Source organism: Cibotium barometz, chromosome 7 (genome assembly GCF_041138505.1).
Source record: "Cibotium barometz isolate CiBa-2024 chromosome 7, ASM4113850v1, whole genome shotgun sequence".
NCBI lineage: Eukaryota > Viridiplantae > Streptophyta > Polypodiopsida > Cyatheales > Cibotiaceae > Cibotium > Cibotium barometz.
The window spans coordinates 53931260-53950653 of NC_141052.1; the positions used below are offsets into that span (position 1 = coordinate 53931260).

Here is a 19394-nt window from a genome sequence, read left to right on the forward strand (position 1 = left end):
ATACAAACCAATAAAGAATCGACATTTTCTATATTGTGTGGATGAATAAGGTAGTGAAGCATTTGTAGACTCGAGGATCTTAGAAATGAGAAGGAAATATATATATATATATATATAGCAACACATGTTGGGGTTTTACAATAAGACATCATTCCCCTTTGTAATGATGTTTATGTACAACATGTCATACAAACCAATAAAGAATCGACATTTTCTATATTGTGTGGATGAATAAGGTAGTGAAGCATTTGTAGACTCGAGGATCTTAGAAATGAGAAGGAAATATATATATATATATATATATATATATATATATATATATATATATAGAGAGAGAGAGAGAGAGAGAGAGAGAGAGAGAGAGAGAGAGAGAGAAGGGTAGGGAGAGAGAGAGGGAGGATAGAGAGAGTAAACAAAGAGAAGGATACAAAGGGTGAGAAAGAGAGAGAGCAAAGAGAAGGGCAGAGAGAGAGAGACAAGGAGAGGATAGAGAGAGTGAGTAAAGAGAATGCTAGAGAGAGTGAGACATGGAGAGGACAGAGAGAGCTACAAAAGAGACAGAAGGATAAAGAGAGTGAGCAAAGATAAGGATAGAGAGAGGGAGAGAGCGAGAGCCAAGAGAAGGAGAAGAGAGAGAGAGAGAGAGAGAGAGAAAGAGAGAGTAAAGAGAAGGATAGAGAGAGTGAGCAAAGAGATGGATAGAGAGTGAGAGAGGAGGAGGATATAGAGAGCGAGAGAGGGAAGGAGGACAAGAGGTAAGAGAAGGAGAGAGAGAGTGAGAGTGAGAGAGAGGGTGGGAGAGTGAAAGGGAGGAAGAGAGAGAGAAATGAAGGAGAGAGAGAGGGGGGGGAGGATAGAGAGGGGGGGAGGATAGAGAGAGCTACCAAAGAGAGCAAAGGATAGAGAGAGTTAGCAAAGAGAAGGATAGAGAGAGTGAGAGAGGGATATATATATATATATATATATATATATATATATATATATATATAGAGAGAGAGAGAGAGAGAGAGAGAGAGAGAGAGAGAGAGAGAGAGAGAGAGAGAGAGAGAGAGAGAGGGAAATGAAGGAGAGAGAGGGGGGGATAGAGAGAGCTACCAAAGAGAGCAAAGTATAGAGACAGTTAGCAAAGAGAAGGATAGAGAGAGTGAGAGGGGGGGGAGAGAGAGAGAGAGAGAGAGAGAGAGAGAGAGCCAAGAGAATGATAGCGAGAGAGTGAGTAAAGAGAAGGATAGAAAGAGTTAGAGGGGGGGAGTAAAAGGGAGGGAGGGAGAGGGAGATGAAGGTGAGTGAGAGAGGTGGAGGGAAGAGGGTGGGAGAGAGAGAGAGGGAGGGAGGGTGGGAGACTGAAAGGGAGGGAGGGAGAGGGAGAGGGAGACGAAGGAGAGTGAGAGAGGGGGAGGGAAGAGGGTGGGAGAAAGAGAATCACGCAAGAGTTAACAGAAGAAGAAGCTACCCCCCAACAAAAAGACAAGGTGACGAATATCTTAGAGACCTGGGAGATGAACATCATAGGGGAACCAATGCAAAAATCCATGTTCCCATCCCATACACCTTAAAAAGCTTGAGACAAAGTAGACCCTACCTTCCTCATCAAAGGACAGCCTCCGTCCCAAGAGACATTGCAGGTCTTTCTTCTTTCATCTTGTCTCAGGTCCAAATTCCTATCGGCACTTTGCTCCAAGGTAGCCCAACCCTATGGAATGACCTGAAAGACTAGATGGAGGGACGTCTCTCAGGGCGGGCATGCACAAAACCATGGAGCCCGATAGCTCTGATGAATTTGAGGAGGAAGATTTCCACATACCTCTTAAGATAAAAGGGACTCCTATTGTTCAAGTGAACAAGCTCAAACAATACTTTAAAGGTGATGAACTTAATATGGCCTTGCCGATAGACGGCCACCAAGTTATCGGCCTTGCCGATAACTTCTGACAGCCACCAAGTTACTGCAATCTTGGATGGAGGATCCCGAGTGAGCATTGTGACCAAACAATGCTGGGAAAAATGGGGAGCTCGTGCCTTGGATAACACCCAATTATTAGTTAAGCTCACTGATGGAGCCACTGCTATACCCATTGGTCTACTAAGGGATCTTAAAATTAAGATTCTGGGAACCACCGACCACCTACCACCACACTTTTGTGGTGATGAATTTTGGACGTCAGCCAGCTTCATATGATTGCATCCGTGGGCAGACCCTTTATGGCGAGAGTCCAAGATAATCTATGATTGGGATACTGACCACATCTACATTTATAGAAAAGATCTTACCTTCAAGATCAATCTACGCATGTGGAAAGTATACCCCATGAGTGGCAAACCATTTGCAGAGGACTCAGTCACAACTACAGGAACTACTAAAGTCTATCTATGCCAAACATGCCATAAAACACTGGAAGATGAAAGGGAGAGTGAGGATTGCGCACCACTTTCGGAGCCGGCGGAAGACTTTGAGAGCTGGATGCATATCCTTGCTACCCTAGACATCTTGCCTAGAAAAACTGGTACAAGATTTGCCGCGATGGATGGGCAAGAGCTTTACATCATTATATATGCTTAGTTTAGCATATCTGGACAATATAGCCACACAAGAGCTTGAATAGGTTGATAGAGCCAAGCTATCAAAGAGTACACGCTCCCATAAAACTCATAGGCCTGAGGGATTTCTTGGGCCAGAGCGGTACATCTTCCCAAACAACTCTAAAACCCGTTGGTTGAAATGTGTGGGTGCCGCAAGCCCCTGAGCATTTCAATGAAATGTGGCGAAAAGAGTTCGCAAACAGCTCTCTTTTGGTTCACATTACTATACCACAGCCAGTTGAACCCATTCAACTAGAACCACTCCCTGAAAAACTTTGCCGCTTTGTACGCAAGCCATGCAACAAAAAGTTGGCACTCACAGAAAAATAAGCCAAAAGACTAATTGATGGAGGAATGTGCTAAAGCCGACGAAACACGAGAACTACCCAAGCACTTTAAGACCTTTCAAATGGCCAACCACTTTGTTCAATGTGATTCGGCACAAAGGTCTAATGGTGGGCAACCTGGGACCTCATATGACGGTCCACCAACCAAGGTTAAGGAAGTGAACCTGGTAGGCCCGGCGGGTGAAGACCCGAGGCCCGTATTTGTGGTAAAAGATCTTTCTAAGGAAGAAGAAGCCGAGCTCATTTCTCTCTTGACTAAATTCTAGGCCTGCTTTGCTTAGAAGTAGACGGATATGAAAGTGTACCCCGAGAAGTGATCCAGCACACCATTCCCATGGTTGATGGAGCTAGGCCAGTCAAACAACGAGCTTACCCCATTCTAGGCCTGCTTTGCTTAGAAGTAGATGGATATGAAAGTGTACCCCGAGAAGTGATCCAGCACACCATTCCCATGGTTGATGGAGCTAGGCCAGAGCTTACCCCATGAACCCCCAAATATTCCAAGATGGTCCACAAAGAGATTGAAAGACTTATCGACGCCGGATTCATCTATGAAATTGAACATACAGAGTGGGTATCACCGATCGTGATAGTGCCCAAGAAAAACAAAAACATCAGGGTGTGCATTGATCTCAAAAAGGTCAATGCCGTCACCATAAGGGATCACTATCCTTTACCATTCACTAAACATGTGCTAGAAAGAGTAGCGAGAAAGGAAGCTTACAGCTTCCTAGATGGATTCTCACAATAAAACTAGGTGCTGATTGATCCCAAGGACCACCACGAAACTGCTTTCGCTATTGAATGAGGTGCATACGCATATAGAGTCATGCCCTTTGGGTTGACCAATGCCCCCGGAACCTTCCAACGCTTAATGTGTATGGCTTACAAGGAATATCTCTGAAAATTCCTCGAAGCCTTAATAGATGACCTATGTGTCGATTCTTCTTGGAAGGAGCACCTCGCATGTGTGCGCAGGGTGCTAGAGCAATGCAGACTATACCGCATCTCTTTGAACCCTCTTAAATGCCAATTCTAGGTTTGACACAGAGTGATCCTGGGATACATTGTCTCTAGGTAAGGAATATCGACTGATGATAGCAAAGTGCGGCTCATTCTTGAGCTGCCCCCACATACCAATTTCAAGGGTATCCAGTCCTTCATGGGACACGTCAGCTTATTGGGCGATTCATTTTTATGTACGCTGATATTGCTAGACCCCTTTATGGACTCCTTATAGTTTTTGAGTGGATAGAAGAATGCTAGAGGGCCTACACCACACTCAAAAAAGCCTTGGTAAGCGCTCCAATTCTTAGATCCCCTAACTGGGATCTCATCTTTCATGTCCATATTGACGCCTCAGCATTTGCCATAGGATGTGTGCTGGCCCAACTAGGCAAACACAAGATGGATTTCCCCATCCGTGGCGCCCAACTAGGCAAACATAAGATGGATTTCCCCATCAGTTTTGCCAGCCGCCAACTCAATAACGCTGAGAGAAATGACACCACAACTGAGAGAGAAGGACTAGAAATGGTTTACACGGTTAAGAAGTTCCTCCATTATCTTTTGGCGACCAAGTTCGTCTTCTTCGTAGACCATCAAGCCCTCTTGTACATGGTCAATAAGCCCTATATGATAGGCAAAATCACTAGGTGGCTGCTTATCTTGCTTGAGTTTGTTTTCACCATTACGGTGAGGAAAGGCTCTCAGCATGTTCTTGCAGATCACATATCAAGGATTCCCAATGGGCGAATAGCCAATGGGAGTAGACGTTGATTTACTAGACGTCGTCCTGTTCCAACTTTGCTTAATTCCTAAATGCGATGAAGAAGTGGCTCACTTCTTAGCCAATGGCTTACCAGTTGATCCTCTCCTCAACAAGGATCATGCCCATCATTTAATAAAAAAGGTGGCCCCTTACCTGCAAAGACATTGTGTTAGAGAAGATGAGCATGTCTTCCTCCTTGAACGGGCTCACTCTACTGTGCTGGCGGGAACTTTGTAGTAGATATCACTGCTCATAAGGTTCTCACAGCTGGGTTATGGTGGCCCACCTTAATGGGGCTGATGTTACTGAGTATGTCAAACGATGTGATGAATGTAGCGCGTAGCAATCCCTCGTTTCAAGGATCACATGCCCCTGAACCCCATCGTGTCCTTACAACCATTTGAAAAATGGGGGATAGACTTTGTAGGACCCATCAGTCCAGCAACCAAATACACTTAAGCCATATATATAATTGTTGCCCCCCACGGACTACTGTACCAATTGGGTAGAAGCTCCGGTAACCCGCAAAGCTAATGCTCGATTGCGGCTAAATTTCTGTATGAGTCTGTGATCACACACTTTGGTTGTCCTCTCAAGCAATGGAACGCATTTCATCAACAAGGTAATCAAATTCCTCTTGCAAGAGTTCCTTGTCGTCCACACAAGAAGTCCTCCCCTTACTATCCTCAAGCGAATGGCCAAGCCAAAAGCACAAACAAAACCATGTGTGCCATTCTCACCAAAACAATGGAGGCCAATGATTGGGAACAAAAGTTGCCGACTGCACTTTGGCCCTATAGAACTTTGTACAAAGCGACAACCAATGCTACCCCTTTTAGTTTAACCTACGGTACTGAAGCGGTCATGCCCATGGAGTTCTGAGTCCCGAGTCTACGTGTCAGAGTGCACAAAAAACTCACCAAAAATGCCTTAAGTTGTTGCATGTTTGAACTTGAAAAGCTTGATGAAACCCACCTCTTAGCAGCCTACAACATGATTATAGAGAAGCTCAGGCATAAACAATGGTTTGATGATGAGCTCAAGGACAAAGAGATGAATGAGGGTGACATGGTCCTCTTATTCAACACCAAAACATATAAGAAAAATCTCAAGCTGAGGGGCTAAGGACCTTTCCTAGCCTCTGAGATCACACCACAAGGTGTTCTGTGCATTGAAATACTTGATGGTGTTGAGATGGCTGGTTACTTCAATGGTAGCAAACTTAAACGCTACTATGGCCCTCTCACCGAGGCCACCTGGAAACCAATCCATGATAAAAAAACAACGAAAACAAGACCATGAGGATACGAAAGAAACTGCACAAGAAGAGGCCAAAGTGAGGCAAGCAAGTTGAGGCAAAAGCATATCATGGTCAACATGGCCCAAGTATTTGACTTAGAAGAAGAAGACTGGGAGGTGAAGCCAGCTTGGTTATGGTTAGGAATGACCATACCAAATAGCTTTGTCCAAAAATTAGCTCTTGTTGATATAGGGACTAGCTACAATCTACTATCCTACGAAACTCGGGGAACCCACATTGAAAGAAACACCTGCCATTGTCACCACAGTTGCCTCATAGCATATTCACTGCATTGGCACATTCACACTTTTGTTCCACATTGGAAACAATCCCTTGGAAGGGAAGTTTTATGTGATGCCTACAGGAACTATGCATGAAGAGATCCTCCTCGGCAAGGGATGGATGGGCCATAACATATGCAACATCGACTGGGATGCACGGACGGCCACCCTACAATTGGCTTCTGGGCCACGTTACCATTCTAATGACAGATGAAGAGCTAGTTCCCGTTACTTCCCCATGCCAAGAACTCCCATTTGCACCACCCACAAGTACCCCAACACCTCACCCTTATCACTGCATTCCCCCAAAAAAGAGTCCACTCAACATGCCATCCACATCAATGCCTCTCGCATCCACACCACCACCACGCAAAGAGGCAGTGCGCTCTCACATGGCCAAGTCACAAGTAGCTGCCCTACCAAATCACACTAACCAAACTAACACTGCTAACCATATTAACAAATCCCCACAAGGCTCAATATCTGCCCAAGCTACTTCTTGCAAGACAAGGCTACTATGAGGGAGCATCTCCATTGTGGATCCCCAAAAGGTCCCACCATCCCCCTCACCAACAAGTATCCAAAGTTTCTCATCCCCCAGTGTAGGTCCCCCATTCCCCAACCTTAAGCCTACAGGGTACAGGATTGACGCAGATGTACATGCTCTCCTAGGCGTTAAGACCCTTGACCGAACCCTAAACCCACACACTCAACCCTTCAGTGGATCCCAAAATCTCTTCTCCGTGCCTAACATTACTATGAAGGCAATCATACCATATGGATCCCCAAACCTCTCCAACCTAAGCTCCTACCTCATGTCACACCACAGTCACCTACCCTTCAACGGGTACCCAAGGCAACATCTGCAGTCAAGATTACTCAAGACAAAGGGAAGCAGAAAGTCCTATGTGACACAGTCACCCCCAAGCTACCGATGACAAACTTCCTTATAGATATACCGTCAACATCAGCAATTCCTTCGCCTATCATTCAGAGGCTTGATAGGACCGCAAAACTCCCATCAACCACCTCAACCCCAGCTATTTCCTTGCCACCCTCATCGAAATCTCTTCAGGAAGTGCCACCCCCTACTTCGCCAATACCTAATTGGCATAGACTCCTTTCTTTGGCATATTGGGCACGCGGTCAGTACAAAACCCTCAATGGGGTACTGACGGCATAGCCTTTGTGTACAAAACCTATTACAGGGTGCACAAAAAAAAAACTTGCCATGGTCGTTTCTTCGTCAACCGAAAAGCCCGCGACGGCCGTTCCAAGTTTTGCATGGCCGTTCCCTTCTCAAAGTGTGGATTTCCATGGACGTTTCCAGGTTGGAAAGATGATTCCCTCTCTCGCACACTGCCACCACGGTCGTGTCAACTCTCTATTCAAAAGCCCCCAGTTGTTCCAACCAGTTCCGCAAGCCCGTCGTCGTTCACTCAGCTTGCCACGTCCATTCGCTCCTCTTGCCATGGCCGTTTACTCGCAGTCTCACTTCGCATGCTCGTATGCTTATAGTCGTACGCCCATTCCTTGAACTTGCCACGGTCATGTCTTCTTCAGAGGGTTATAAATATGGGCCCCCTCCTTCCATTTCCTCACTTTTCACTCTCAGCCTAGCCAAACTATTGTAAATTTTTTCCCCAAGCTCTTACCCCCTCATAGCTGTCATTCAAGATGTTAGAAACTTTCGACTCCATCCTGGAGGTGCTCCACCACACTTTCGTGAGGAGGAAGAGACCTACCTGCTGTGCAGCTGCTTCGAGGAGTACGCGAAGCACCCCACCCAGCTCTCCCACCTAGGCAAAGCATTGATGAAGCAAGTCAATGGACACACTGTCCATTCGCTGATGAAGAATCATCGTAAAGCTGAGCATAAGCTCCTTTACTACACTAGTCCATGCTATGGAGCTGTTGTAGATGACCTAGCGGTGGTGCAAAAATTAGAGCAGCTTGGATTGGGCCAACTACCCACCCTAGAGCCTTAGGGACCGGATTTGTATAACGCCTTATACTTCACCGAAACCTATGATGCAAATCAGCACACCGATGTAATATTGGATTTTGAGGGCTGAAAGCATCGAGTTTAGCTCAGCGTAAGGCTTGTGTGAGAGGCACTTGCACTCCCACATATGGAGAAACCATATGTATGCCTAGTCAATGCCCTTAAGCTCACCCACGTGGCTTGTACAGGGGCAATGCTAATAAAGATGGAGTTGAGTGGGGTAACATTGCCTAGGATGACCTTGTGATGCAAGCATGAGCTCTGTAGTTTCTCCTCACCACTAGGTGGACTAACAAGTTCAGCAAGTGCATCTTAACCACCTTAGCTCGTGTGCACCAGGGTCAATAGGTCAATTGGTCTCACTACCTCTTCCGGGAGATCCATGTTGTATGCTTCAACCCCCAAGGCAAGTTGATGGCAGCAACATTACTCACCAGGGTCCTCTATTATGCACTGGGATGAGAAGAGTTGCCACATGGGCAATTGAGTTGAGCGGCCCAGATGCCACTGTTTCTTCTTTATACCCTCCATCCACCTCTCCCATTTCCCCACCACCAGCAAAGAGGCCACACCACACGAGCTTGCACCTATAGAAAAAACTCAACAAACTTGCAATCAGGATGGGGGTATGTCAACCACTTTGGTTAACATGACCTTTCACGCAGCTACTATACCTCCTTTGTAATTCATCTTTGTGTAACCGCACTAAGCGCTAATTGAGACATGGGATGATTGATCTTACAACTTATGTAATGCCAGTCATAGGGAATTGATGTACATAGAGCTAGTTAAACTAGGAAGACTAGTTTTAGGCCCCCATTTGTAATTGGGCAGCCAAACATTGTAAATATGAGCTCATGTATATAAGACATTTTAAGAAATATGAAAAGAGACAATCCCATTTGTCTTAATTGAGTCTTACCTTCTCTCCCTCTCTCTCTCTCTTGAGCTTATGGTGGCTTGCTTGCTTGCTTGTGATTGTTGGTGTATGTGAATAGGAATGGTGTTGCTCTCCCTTCTATCCTTCACTCGCTTCTCATTGCTCTCCACCTTGTCTTTTTTGCATACAATTGGAATGAGGTAGAGGTTGAGCTCTCCATAGCTCCTTCCCTCTTTCTCCTCCATAGCTTGCTTTGATCTCTCTTTGGGTGACACAAAGAGAGTGTAGAGTGAGCCCCTAGCCACCTCACATTAGGGAGTTCACCCTAATAGGATTGGCCAAGTGCTACTCAGTGGATTTTACCCTTGAATGCAGTGTCTTCTTCTTCTCCCTTATGCTTGTGAGGTAGCATGTTAATCCATTAACAATCATTGACTAGTTTAATTGGATAGCCAAATATGGTCATTATCATCTCATAAGAGAATTTTACTACTGATATAGCCTTGTTATCTCTGAGAGCTTTGGCCTTCAACCCACTTTGTGTAATAATTAGTAGCGAGTAAAATGTATTTATTGTTGATTCTTAGAGCTGGGGGCTTGAAAGGTCCTACAAAATCCAATCCCCATTTTTGAAATACTTCTAGCATCAATATTGGATTATTATCGAATTATGTAGCATTTGATTATCCTAACCGTTGATAGAAGTCTTTGGTGGCAAACTACCAGATATCTTTTAACATTGTGGGCCACCGTAATCCTGCCTGAAATATATTTCAACCTGTAATTTCTCCAAAAAGTGTCCTTCAGTGACACCTTGATGTGCTTTTGTAATCACTATAACTTTCTCATGAAGTTGAACACATCGTCTTAAAATTTGATCCACCCCCATTTTGTACAGCTCGCCTGCTACAATTATAAAAGTTTTACTATGGAGTGCCATTCTTTTTTGGAGCAAATGATCACTAATCATTCCCTCCAAAAATGTTCCATTTGTTGAGAACATAAGCATTTCATCATACCACGTGTTTGGTGAACATCCAAAAAAATAGGACGACATCAAAAATTTATATGGTATTCTATTTGCTGGTTCTCTGGACTCTAACGGAGATAGAAAATCTACAACTACATGCTCATTTTTAGGCCTGTGTTCTATGGTAAACTCGAACTCCCTGCAGTAACAATATCCATCTTGTGAGCTTATCGCATCTTGCGAGCTTATCAATGAGATTGGGCTTGCTCACACTAGATAAACCAATGAACATGTAAAATAAAATGATTATGTCTGAACTTATTAACCAAATAAATCATACCCAAGGCTACTCTCTCTGTTGTCAAGAGTAATTGTTTTTTGCAATAGACAGCATCCATCTTGCATAATAAATTGGGTAGAACTATCCTCCTTTGGTTTGTTGCATTAATTACAACATCCGATGCATCCACAAAAACATGAAATAACCTCTCCCAATTTGGAGGTTACACTATTGGTGCTACTGTCAACAACATCATTTTGAGATTTCGGAATACATGCTCACATTTATCATTCCATATATGTAGTGAGCATTCTTCTTTGTGAGTATATACAGGTGATATACCACATGTTCCAGATAATAAAGGAACCTTGTGTACCATTTGATTTACATAAGAAACCTACCCAATTTTTCTGATGTTACGCAGGGCTTGAAGTCTAACTATGACAATCACCTTCCAAGGATCCACTACTAATCCTTCCTCTGAAACTATATGTTTGAGGAATGCTCTAGTGCTCATTGTTGCAAAGGCACATTTTGCTGGATTGAGGACTCAGTCTGGTTTCTTGGCACCTCTTCAGACATAGTGTCAAATGATGAAGATGCTCTGAATGCTTCCCAAACACACCGACCCTCGTGAATGTTATGAGATATTCGTAAAATCATGAACCATTCTTTGGAATATAGTTGATGTATTCTGTCTCATAACATTGGGGGTAAACACCCCCATTTTGTGATAAAAGCTATCTTTTCTTTGTCTTCAAGTGCCATCCGCACACCTGAATATAACCATTGAATCCATCAAAAAATGAATACATTTCATGACCATCGATAGCTTCCATAAGAGAATCTGTGAAGGGTAATGAAATGGGATTCGTAATTGTGGTTGTATTCAATTTCTTGTAATCCACACATACCTCAACTTCCTATTTTTATTTGGGACGATGTCAATTGGAAACACCCAATTAGATTTGTCAATGGGGTAAATAAAACCTACTTTTAGCATCTTATCAATCTCTTCTTTAACTTGACAGGCATAATTCAGATTCATCGAGTGCCTCTACTACCGGATGGGAAATTGCTTCTTCATTAAGATTGATTTAATGTTAATAAAATTAGGGTTAATACCCTTCATGTCTATATAGCTCCAAGAAAATACATATTTATATATCCAGATAAAAATTCTTACAATTCTTGCCTCCATTCTTATGTGAGTTTAGCACTTACCTAGACCATTTGAGTATAATGATCATCTCCCAGTGTTAACCTATGGGGTGGACATTGAGACGTATTACTTTTTACGTCATATAATTATTTTAAGTATTCTCAGTCATGGCCGGGCTTGTCGGCACCACATGTAAAGGATAAAGGGATTGGGTGATCGCTGATGAGAGGCGCACCTCTAATTTCATCAAGATAAGGGTTAGGATCGACCGGCCATGTGTGGGCGCCCATGTGTGAACGGCTAGGTCACATATAAGAGTCAAATGTAACCTAAAACCTCTCATTCTCAATGTGTTGAATACAAGGAGTGCTCTTGCTTTATCTTCTCCATCCCCTTCTCCTGCGTGTGTGTGTGAGAGAGAGAGGGTAACGAACGAGCATTGCGTGGCGGTAGAGCGACGGCGGCGGCTCCTTCTTCATCTTGGCACGAGAATCCTTTACAACGGTGGTCTAAGCGGTGAGTGACACACCATTGCTCCCTATTTGAACTTGCTGGTTTCTGGTTGTGTGCTTTGCAGCCATTCGTAGCTCGCATACGGTGCCTGGCAAGTCCCTAGCTCTGACACGTGCAGCAAGAGCGTACATTTTTGGCACCGCTGTCGGGAAAATGCCCTGCACCAAGCTCCAGATGCATCTCGGGCTGCTGTTTGAAGTCAAACTTATCCTGCAGGAAAGGCAAAGAGAGGCATGATTGTGTGTATGCTATTGATTTCCATTCATTTTTTCAATTCTGTTTTGCCCAGCCATTTCTCAGTTCTGCGCACTATGTGCGCGTGTGTGTGTACACGGAGGACAGAATAGCAACGACACCGTGCAAGGTGCCGTGGCCAGCCTTAAAACATCTTCATTAATATTTTCTCCAAAAAAAATAAAAACAAAATAAAATTAAAAAAATAAAAAAAATAAAAAAAATGAAACCCGCGTGGAGTGGAAAGAAATTTTTTATTTTGAAAAAAATTGAAAAGAAAAAACCCCCAATTGACCCCGACCCCGGCCTTGGTCTCTTGAAATATATATATATAGGAGAGTGAGCCTTGTTCAAATATACAAGTGAATAGGGTGTGTGTGGGAACAAGCTCTTGGATAGAGGCTGTAAAAGAGGAGATGTAATTGTGAAAGAACCTGTGAAAAGGTGAGAAGAATCTACTGGGAGAGAATAATGGGTAGCATGAGGGAATTTAGGAGTGTGGAGTTATTCTGGGAGATAATCAGGGAAAAGAGAAGAGGTGGAGAGAATCAGGCAAGAGGTGGATATATTCAGGGAGTGAATCATGGAGAAATCAATGGGATTTGATGCTTGATGTAAACTCTATAAATTGAGGCATAGCCCTAATGAGAATTTGCTGGTTTTTGAGTATCCATGCCTACTTTAATCTATGTGCTAATTATTCACTAATTACGTCTTAATCACTTGCTAATCACTTTGTTAATTATGTTGATTCAGTGTTTGATCCACCATAGCTCATCATTTTGCTCAAATTTCAACATGGTATCAGAGCCATGCCTAGAATCAACCAGATTTATGAGCCCATTAGTGAATTAATTAGGATTAGTAGGTAATTAGCAAAAAAAAATCAATTTTTAGTGAGTTTTTCATCTTCCCCTTCACCCCCAGCCAGTGGAGGACTCTATTCTCCATGCACAGTCAACATTAGGTCTTGCCCTCTTAACACAAGCTAGCCAACACATCTAGCTACAAGCTCATCAAACGACGCAGAAAAACGCGAAAGCGTTGAGGAGAAATCGACGTTTCTTTCAGTGCTGATTTTTCTGAGTAAATTGCAGATCTACACTTCATCAGTTCAAATTGATTCAATTCCTCCTAGTCCAAGGGGTAATCAAGCATGCTCTACAAGCTGGTGAAGACAGAAATCAATTTCATCAAGCCTACAGTGAGATCCAAGCTCTTCATCAAATCTGCAGGTGACTTTGGTAAAACAGAGATTAAGCTTTCATTATTTGGTCAAATCTTGTGTTTCTTGGCTTAATCCTCTACTAGACTCATTGCTATTGATGCCTTTGAAAGCATTTGAGCTCATTTGAAGTGGAAGGCACCAGATCTGGGCTCCCCGCATACTCTGTTTTCTGCACACAAACCAGAGCATTAATTTGCTAATCAGTGATGCTAATCACTGCACTTTGGTGCAATTGAGGGTTCAAATTAACCATTAGGTATCTGATACAGATCCCTAAAGCTTCAGATTGCAAATCGGAGTTGGTTTGATACTCCAACCATCCCGTACAAATTGGTTACTCTCAATTTAATGTAATTTCTGGTGATTTTATGCTGATAAAATTGTTGTAATCATCTATTAAACACCAGATTGAGTTGTAAAAGGGTAGACACTGCCCTTCAATCTTGAATTTGGATCAAGAGGTAAGACCCCCTTCACATCACCATGAATTCAGCACAGGAAATAGCCAAATTTAATGGGGAACAGTTTTATACATGGCAGACAAAAACCATGTATTTGCTAATGAGGAAAAATCTGTGGGGATTAGTTGAAGGGAGAGATGAATGCCCAGAAAGAGAAGAAAATGAGTGGAAGAGTAGGAATGAAAAAGCATTGGGACTTATTGCACTCAGTTTAAACGATGAAATCATTCATCATATCACAGGGATACAGTGGGCAAAAGATGCATGTGATATGATGAAATCATTCATCATATCACAGGGATACAGTGGGCAAAAGATGCATGGGATGAACTCAATAAATTATTTGGTACACAAGCAAAAAATTCCAAGATAAATCTATTAATGCAATTCTACAAATTGGACATGAAGGAAAGTGAACCCTTAATCACACACTTGAACAAATATAAAAGTATTAAGCAACAACTGGCAGCTATTGGTGGCAAAAAGGTAGAAGATGATGAAGCATTAGCTGTACTTTTGAAGAGTGTGGACAAAGGAGATTATGAAAACATTGTAGCAACACTAAAGAATGTACCTGAACTGAAGATACACGAGATAGAAGCAGCTCTACTAGAGCAAGAGAGCAGAGGCAAAGAGAAGAAAGAGCTCGACTCAACAACAGGAGAGGAAAAAGCATTCTTCACCCGAGGAGGATTCTCTCGAGGACGAGGACGAGGAAGAGGCAGAGTAGGAGGAAGGACCTTCACTTGCCACAAATGTGGAAAGCCAGGACACATGGCGAGAGACTGCTACAGCAAACCCAGTGAAGAAGGAACGACATCGGCAAACTTCATGGAGGCTCCAAGGGAAGTGGAGTCGGATCATCTTTTCTGAGAGAGAGAGAGAGAGAGAGAGACCCACAACCCAATGTAACCTACCCCAACAAAGTAAAACCACCTCTGAGCCACCGATGATGTAGGCCAAGTGGTAGATGTATGTGTGAGCACTTTAGTCAAGGTCGCGGGCACTTATAGTAGCCTTAGACACATAGAGAGAGAGAGTGTCAAGGACTATGGAGTTTAGGGACTTGAGGCACTGGTCGCGGGCTATCAAGTAAGAGGGAAACTTGATACAGGGTCCAGGTGTGTTAGGATCATTCACTTGAGGGGAGGTGTTGAAATATACAAGTGAATAGGGTGTGTGTGGGAACAAGCTCTTGGATAGAGGCTGTAAAAGAGGAGATGTAATTGTGAAAGAACTTGTGAAAAGGTGAGAAGAATCTACTGGGAGAGAATAATGGGTAGCATGAGGGAATTTAGGAGTGTGGAGTTATTCTGGGAGATAATCAGGGAAAAGAGAAGAGGTGGAGAGAATCAGGCAAGAGGTGGAGATATTCAGGGAGTGAATCATGGAGAAATTAATGGGATTTGATGCTTGATGTAAACTCTATAAATTGAGGCATAGCCCTAATGAGAATTTGCTGGTTTTTGAGTATCCATGCCTACTTTAATCTATGTGCTAATTATTCACTAATTACATCTTAATCACTTGCTAATCACTTTGTTAATTATGTTGATTCTAGTGTTTGATCCACCATAGCTCATCATTTTGCTCAAATTTCAACAAGCCTCCATAGCTTTCTTTCAAGTGAAAGCTTAAGGGGAGTGAAGCTCTATATGTAGTCCACCCCCCAAGGAGTGGAGTGGGCATGTGGGAGAAAGCCTTCACCTTTCCCCCCAAAGGCACCCTTGGACTTTCAAATTTAGGCCTCACACCTAGACACAAATAGAGTGTTCTAAGGACCACAGGATCTCTGGATAGGCGAACACTATGCTGTAAAGCATGCTAGGACCCCTTGAACGATACACTTGTCTTGAGCTATCACACGCCTTATAGTCTAGTTTCGACCATAAGTAAGGGGTAAAAACGGGTTGAAAATAAGAGAAAAACAAGTAAAAACGGGGTGCGAAACACCTGAGAAACCACTTGTGTGGGCTTCAAGGGTAGTTACCAACGCCCGTAGGATACCCATGTCACATGCATCTACGCTCTGGTCCGTCTGAGCAACTAGAAAGCGTTTTAATTTACGCAGGCTCACACCATCCCTCCACGTTAGCATCTTGGCCTTCAATTTTTGGAACCCAAGGAAGTGCAACCCAAGATCCACGAGCTAGTGACACGTCCTCTGACTCTGAAGTCATGGAAGGGCACCCTACCAAGAACTCTAAGGAAGCAAGCCAAAACGTGTCAATTTGGGCCCCACAACCCAGATCTAGCATGTTTAGTCGTCTAATAGAGACTTTTAGTAGAGCTACGCGCTTTGAACCTGTGACAAGTGAAGTAAACGAAGGAGGAGGGGAAGTAGATTTGCCATTCACATCTCATGTAGACCTTGCCCTCCCAAAAAGTGTCCATGTGGATATTCTACCCACTTCATTTAATGAAGGCCCTACAGAGCTACCACCTTCTGACGCTCTTCCTAAAGTAGAGGTCCCTAGAAGTCAAACCACAAGAAGCGACATTGCGTCCACTTTGAGAGAACCTTTTGGCATGCCAAGTTTAGATGAGATATTTCTCAATGAAAATTGGGAATATGACCTACACACGAAGACTCTGACTAACCTATACACGGGTTACACATACCATGTAGGTTGGTTAGAAGTCATACGATCTACATCTAGTGCCACCAATCTAGATGAACAACAACAAATGATATGTGAAGTTATCCATAGAATTATCCGATTCGAGAGGCAGAATAGGGGAGTGAACCTAGTTTCCACTAGCCCTATGAGATTTTTGGATACGAGCAAGGCTAAACAACCAACCCTGTCGTAATTGGCCCTTGGTGAGTCCCGTAGATCCTTCATATGTTGTTTCTCCTGGAGTCTCAATGCAGGTTGAGCCCACGAGCAGTAACTTTAGCTTTCCAACTTTGGCTCAACTTTCCATTATGGAATCCACAATGCCTACTCCAATGATGAGCATGACGGAAAGTGCACCCGTTACCACTGTAGTTAGTACAACACTGCTACCTAATGGTACAGTACCTACAACAATGCGTACCAGTGCATATCGACCATATGTACCTATCGTTACTGATGCTCATGTAGCTCCTACGCCTCCTGTTATGCCAATGGTGTATGCTCCATGAATGCCTTATCAGAACCCTTATCCAAGAGGAGCTATGCCTAGTCACATATCATATCCTACATCAGCTGCATACATACCAAGACCAATGCCATCAGCTGCATACATACCAAGACCAATGCCAACTCCTGTCAACTAGGCCATCCCAGAATTGCCTCCACTAGCTATGCCTGCTTACGTAGGTGATCTAGCAGTGTTTGCTCAAACGATTGGACAATCTATTGCGGAAAACATGCGTGGCATGGCTCCTGAGAGAGAGCCTAGAAGCAAGGCAGTACAAGTTGCCAAGCTCACTTAGAACTTCAGTGGTAACGAAGATGTTAGGAAGCACATTGAAGTTTTGGAACACGTGTGTGATTCCTTAGAAGAGCACAATGAGCTACATACATGTAAAGCCTCAGGCTTAACCTTGAGTGGAAAAGCCAAAGATTGGTATTGAACTTTAAGGGTTGAAGAGCGTACTCACTATCCCACTCTCAAGAGATTGTTCTTGAAAGAATACATACGTGAGTGTGTGCTTTAGGGAGTAGCATCTCAACTCCAAGAAGCTGAACGCGAGGAAGGAGAGTCAGTGAGAGACTTTATTAGTCGACTAAAGCATCTAAATTCTCGCTGTACTCCCGATGAGCGCTTCAATAACAACCAACTTCTTGATAGATTCATCTGAGGATTGCGCCACGAGGACATATACAATGGCCTAGTCATTAGAGGTCTTACAACGTGGGAAGCAGTCACTGCCAATGCAATCCAGTTAGAAGACAACTTGATGATTGCAGGTAAAAAGGTGTCTTCGGAGACAAAGTGTGTTAGTTCGCAAGTATCTGGGCACGAGACAATGACTGTAAAACCTATTGCCAAGGAGCCCAAGATATCCGAAATGTCTATAGCTGACCTTACTAAGGCTCTCCAAGAATACTTTAGGGGTAATCGAGCTCCTCAAAATAGCCATATGTACCCAAGAAGAGAGCAACAATGGTGTTCAGTTTGCTTAGGACCACATAGCACGAGTGAATGTCCCACATTCAGAGTTAAATTCAATGGAACTTGCAATACATGTGGTAAGTATGGCCATCAATCTAAGGATTGTCTAGTACTTAAGCATATGTTAGCAAATCAGGCACCACTAGCATGGTCAAACACACCTCAAGTACCCACACTGATGCCTGCACCACCTTTCGAGCAACCGTCTCACAACACATAGTTCCACAAGGAACCCAAATTTAGTCCAGTCTGTGCCATTACCATCGGACCACAACCTCCACATTCAAGGATTACCCCTATAAACCAAATGGGTTGTGAGTCACATAGTGCGTGTGAGGATTATGAAGAGGATCATTTCGAGCAAGTCAAGCCTGTATATCAAGCGGCTGCTCTCGCCACAAGAGGGCAAAACCTTAATACCTTGGCAAGAAGACCACCTCTTCAATGCTACGATTGTGGTGGACTGCATCGTGTAGCGGAGTGCCCTAATAGGCTATAGCAGATTGCTACTCAAATGCAACCAAATCAAGGGAGCACATCGGGAATGCCGGTACTTACATGTCCACATAACTCGAGTGCACCCAAGATTACGCCATTGAATTTGGTTGAGGTCACCAATGAGACACTAGGAACCACACCTGTTGTACCTGTGAATGTAGTCACACGGTCAATGCTTCAAAATCAAAACTACATTCTTGAAGAGAGGGATACTGCATCAATTGCTCGAGCAAAGAAAAAGAAAACGCGATGGAAGAGATCGCTTAATGCCACAAGCTCCAAACCTAGTTCAAAGACTAATATAGGGACAGGAGACGACCCTGTGTATATGAATGATCCTAAAGATGATTCTGATTCAATAAGAACCATGGGGACCAAAGCCACTACTTTAAGGGAGGAACCCACTCGGGAGCTCAACGAAGGATAATCAAGCGAATAGATAAATCAGGGAAAACAAAAGCAAACTTCTCTGGCCCCACAACCAAGTCAGCTAATGCCCTCTCGGCTACCGAGACTGACTGAGACTCCCAAAGACAAGCCACGTGGGCCAAAAACCCTCAAGAAAAAGATTGGAACTTACCCAAACCCAGTAGAGGAGATAGAACGAGTGCAACACTTAAGGGGTTTGGTGGAAGAAACACAAAGAGAACTAGAGTCAGCAGACCCTAGAAGAATCAAAATTCTAGACACAGTGCTTCCTACACAAGTTCAAACTCACAGGAGCCATAAACCGTTAGCTATACCTAGAATCATTCAGGAAGAAAGTGAGGATAGGAC

At 43.6% G+C, this 19394-nt stretch overlaps 2 pseudogenes; both read left to right on the forward strand.

The window, feature by feature from the left end:
• The first annotated feature begins 16700 nt into the window (after positions 1-16700).
• On the forward strand, positions 16701-18339 carry LOC147637180 (uncharacterized; annotated as a pseudogene).
• An 87-nt stretch (positions 18340-18426) lies between these two features.
• On the forward strand, positions 18427-19044 carry LOC147637181 (uncharacterized; annotated as a pseudogene).
• The last annotated feature ends 350 nt before the right edge of the window (positions 19045-19394 follow it).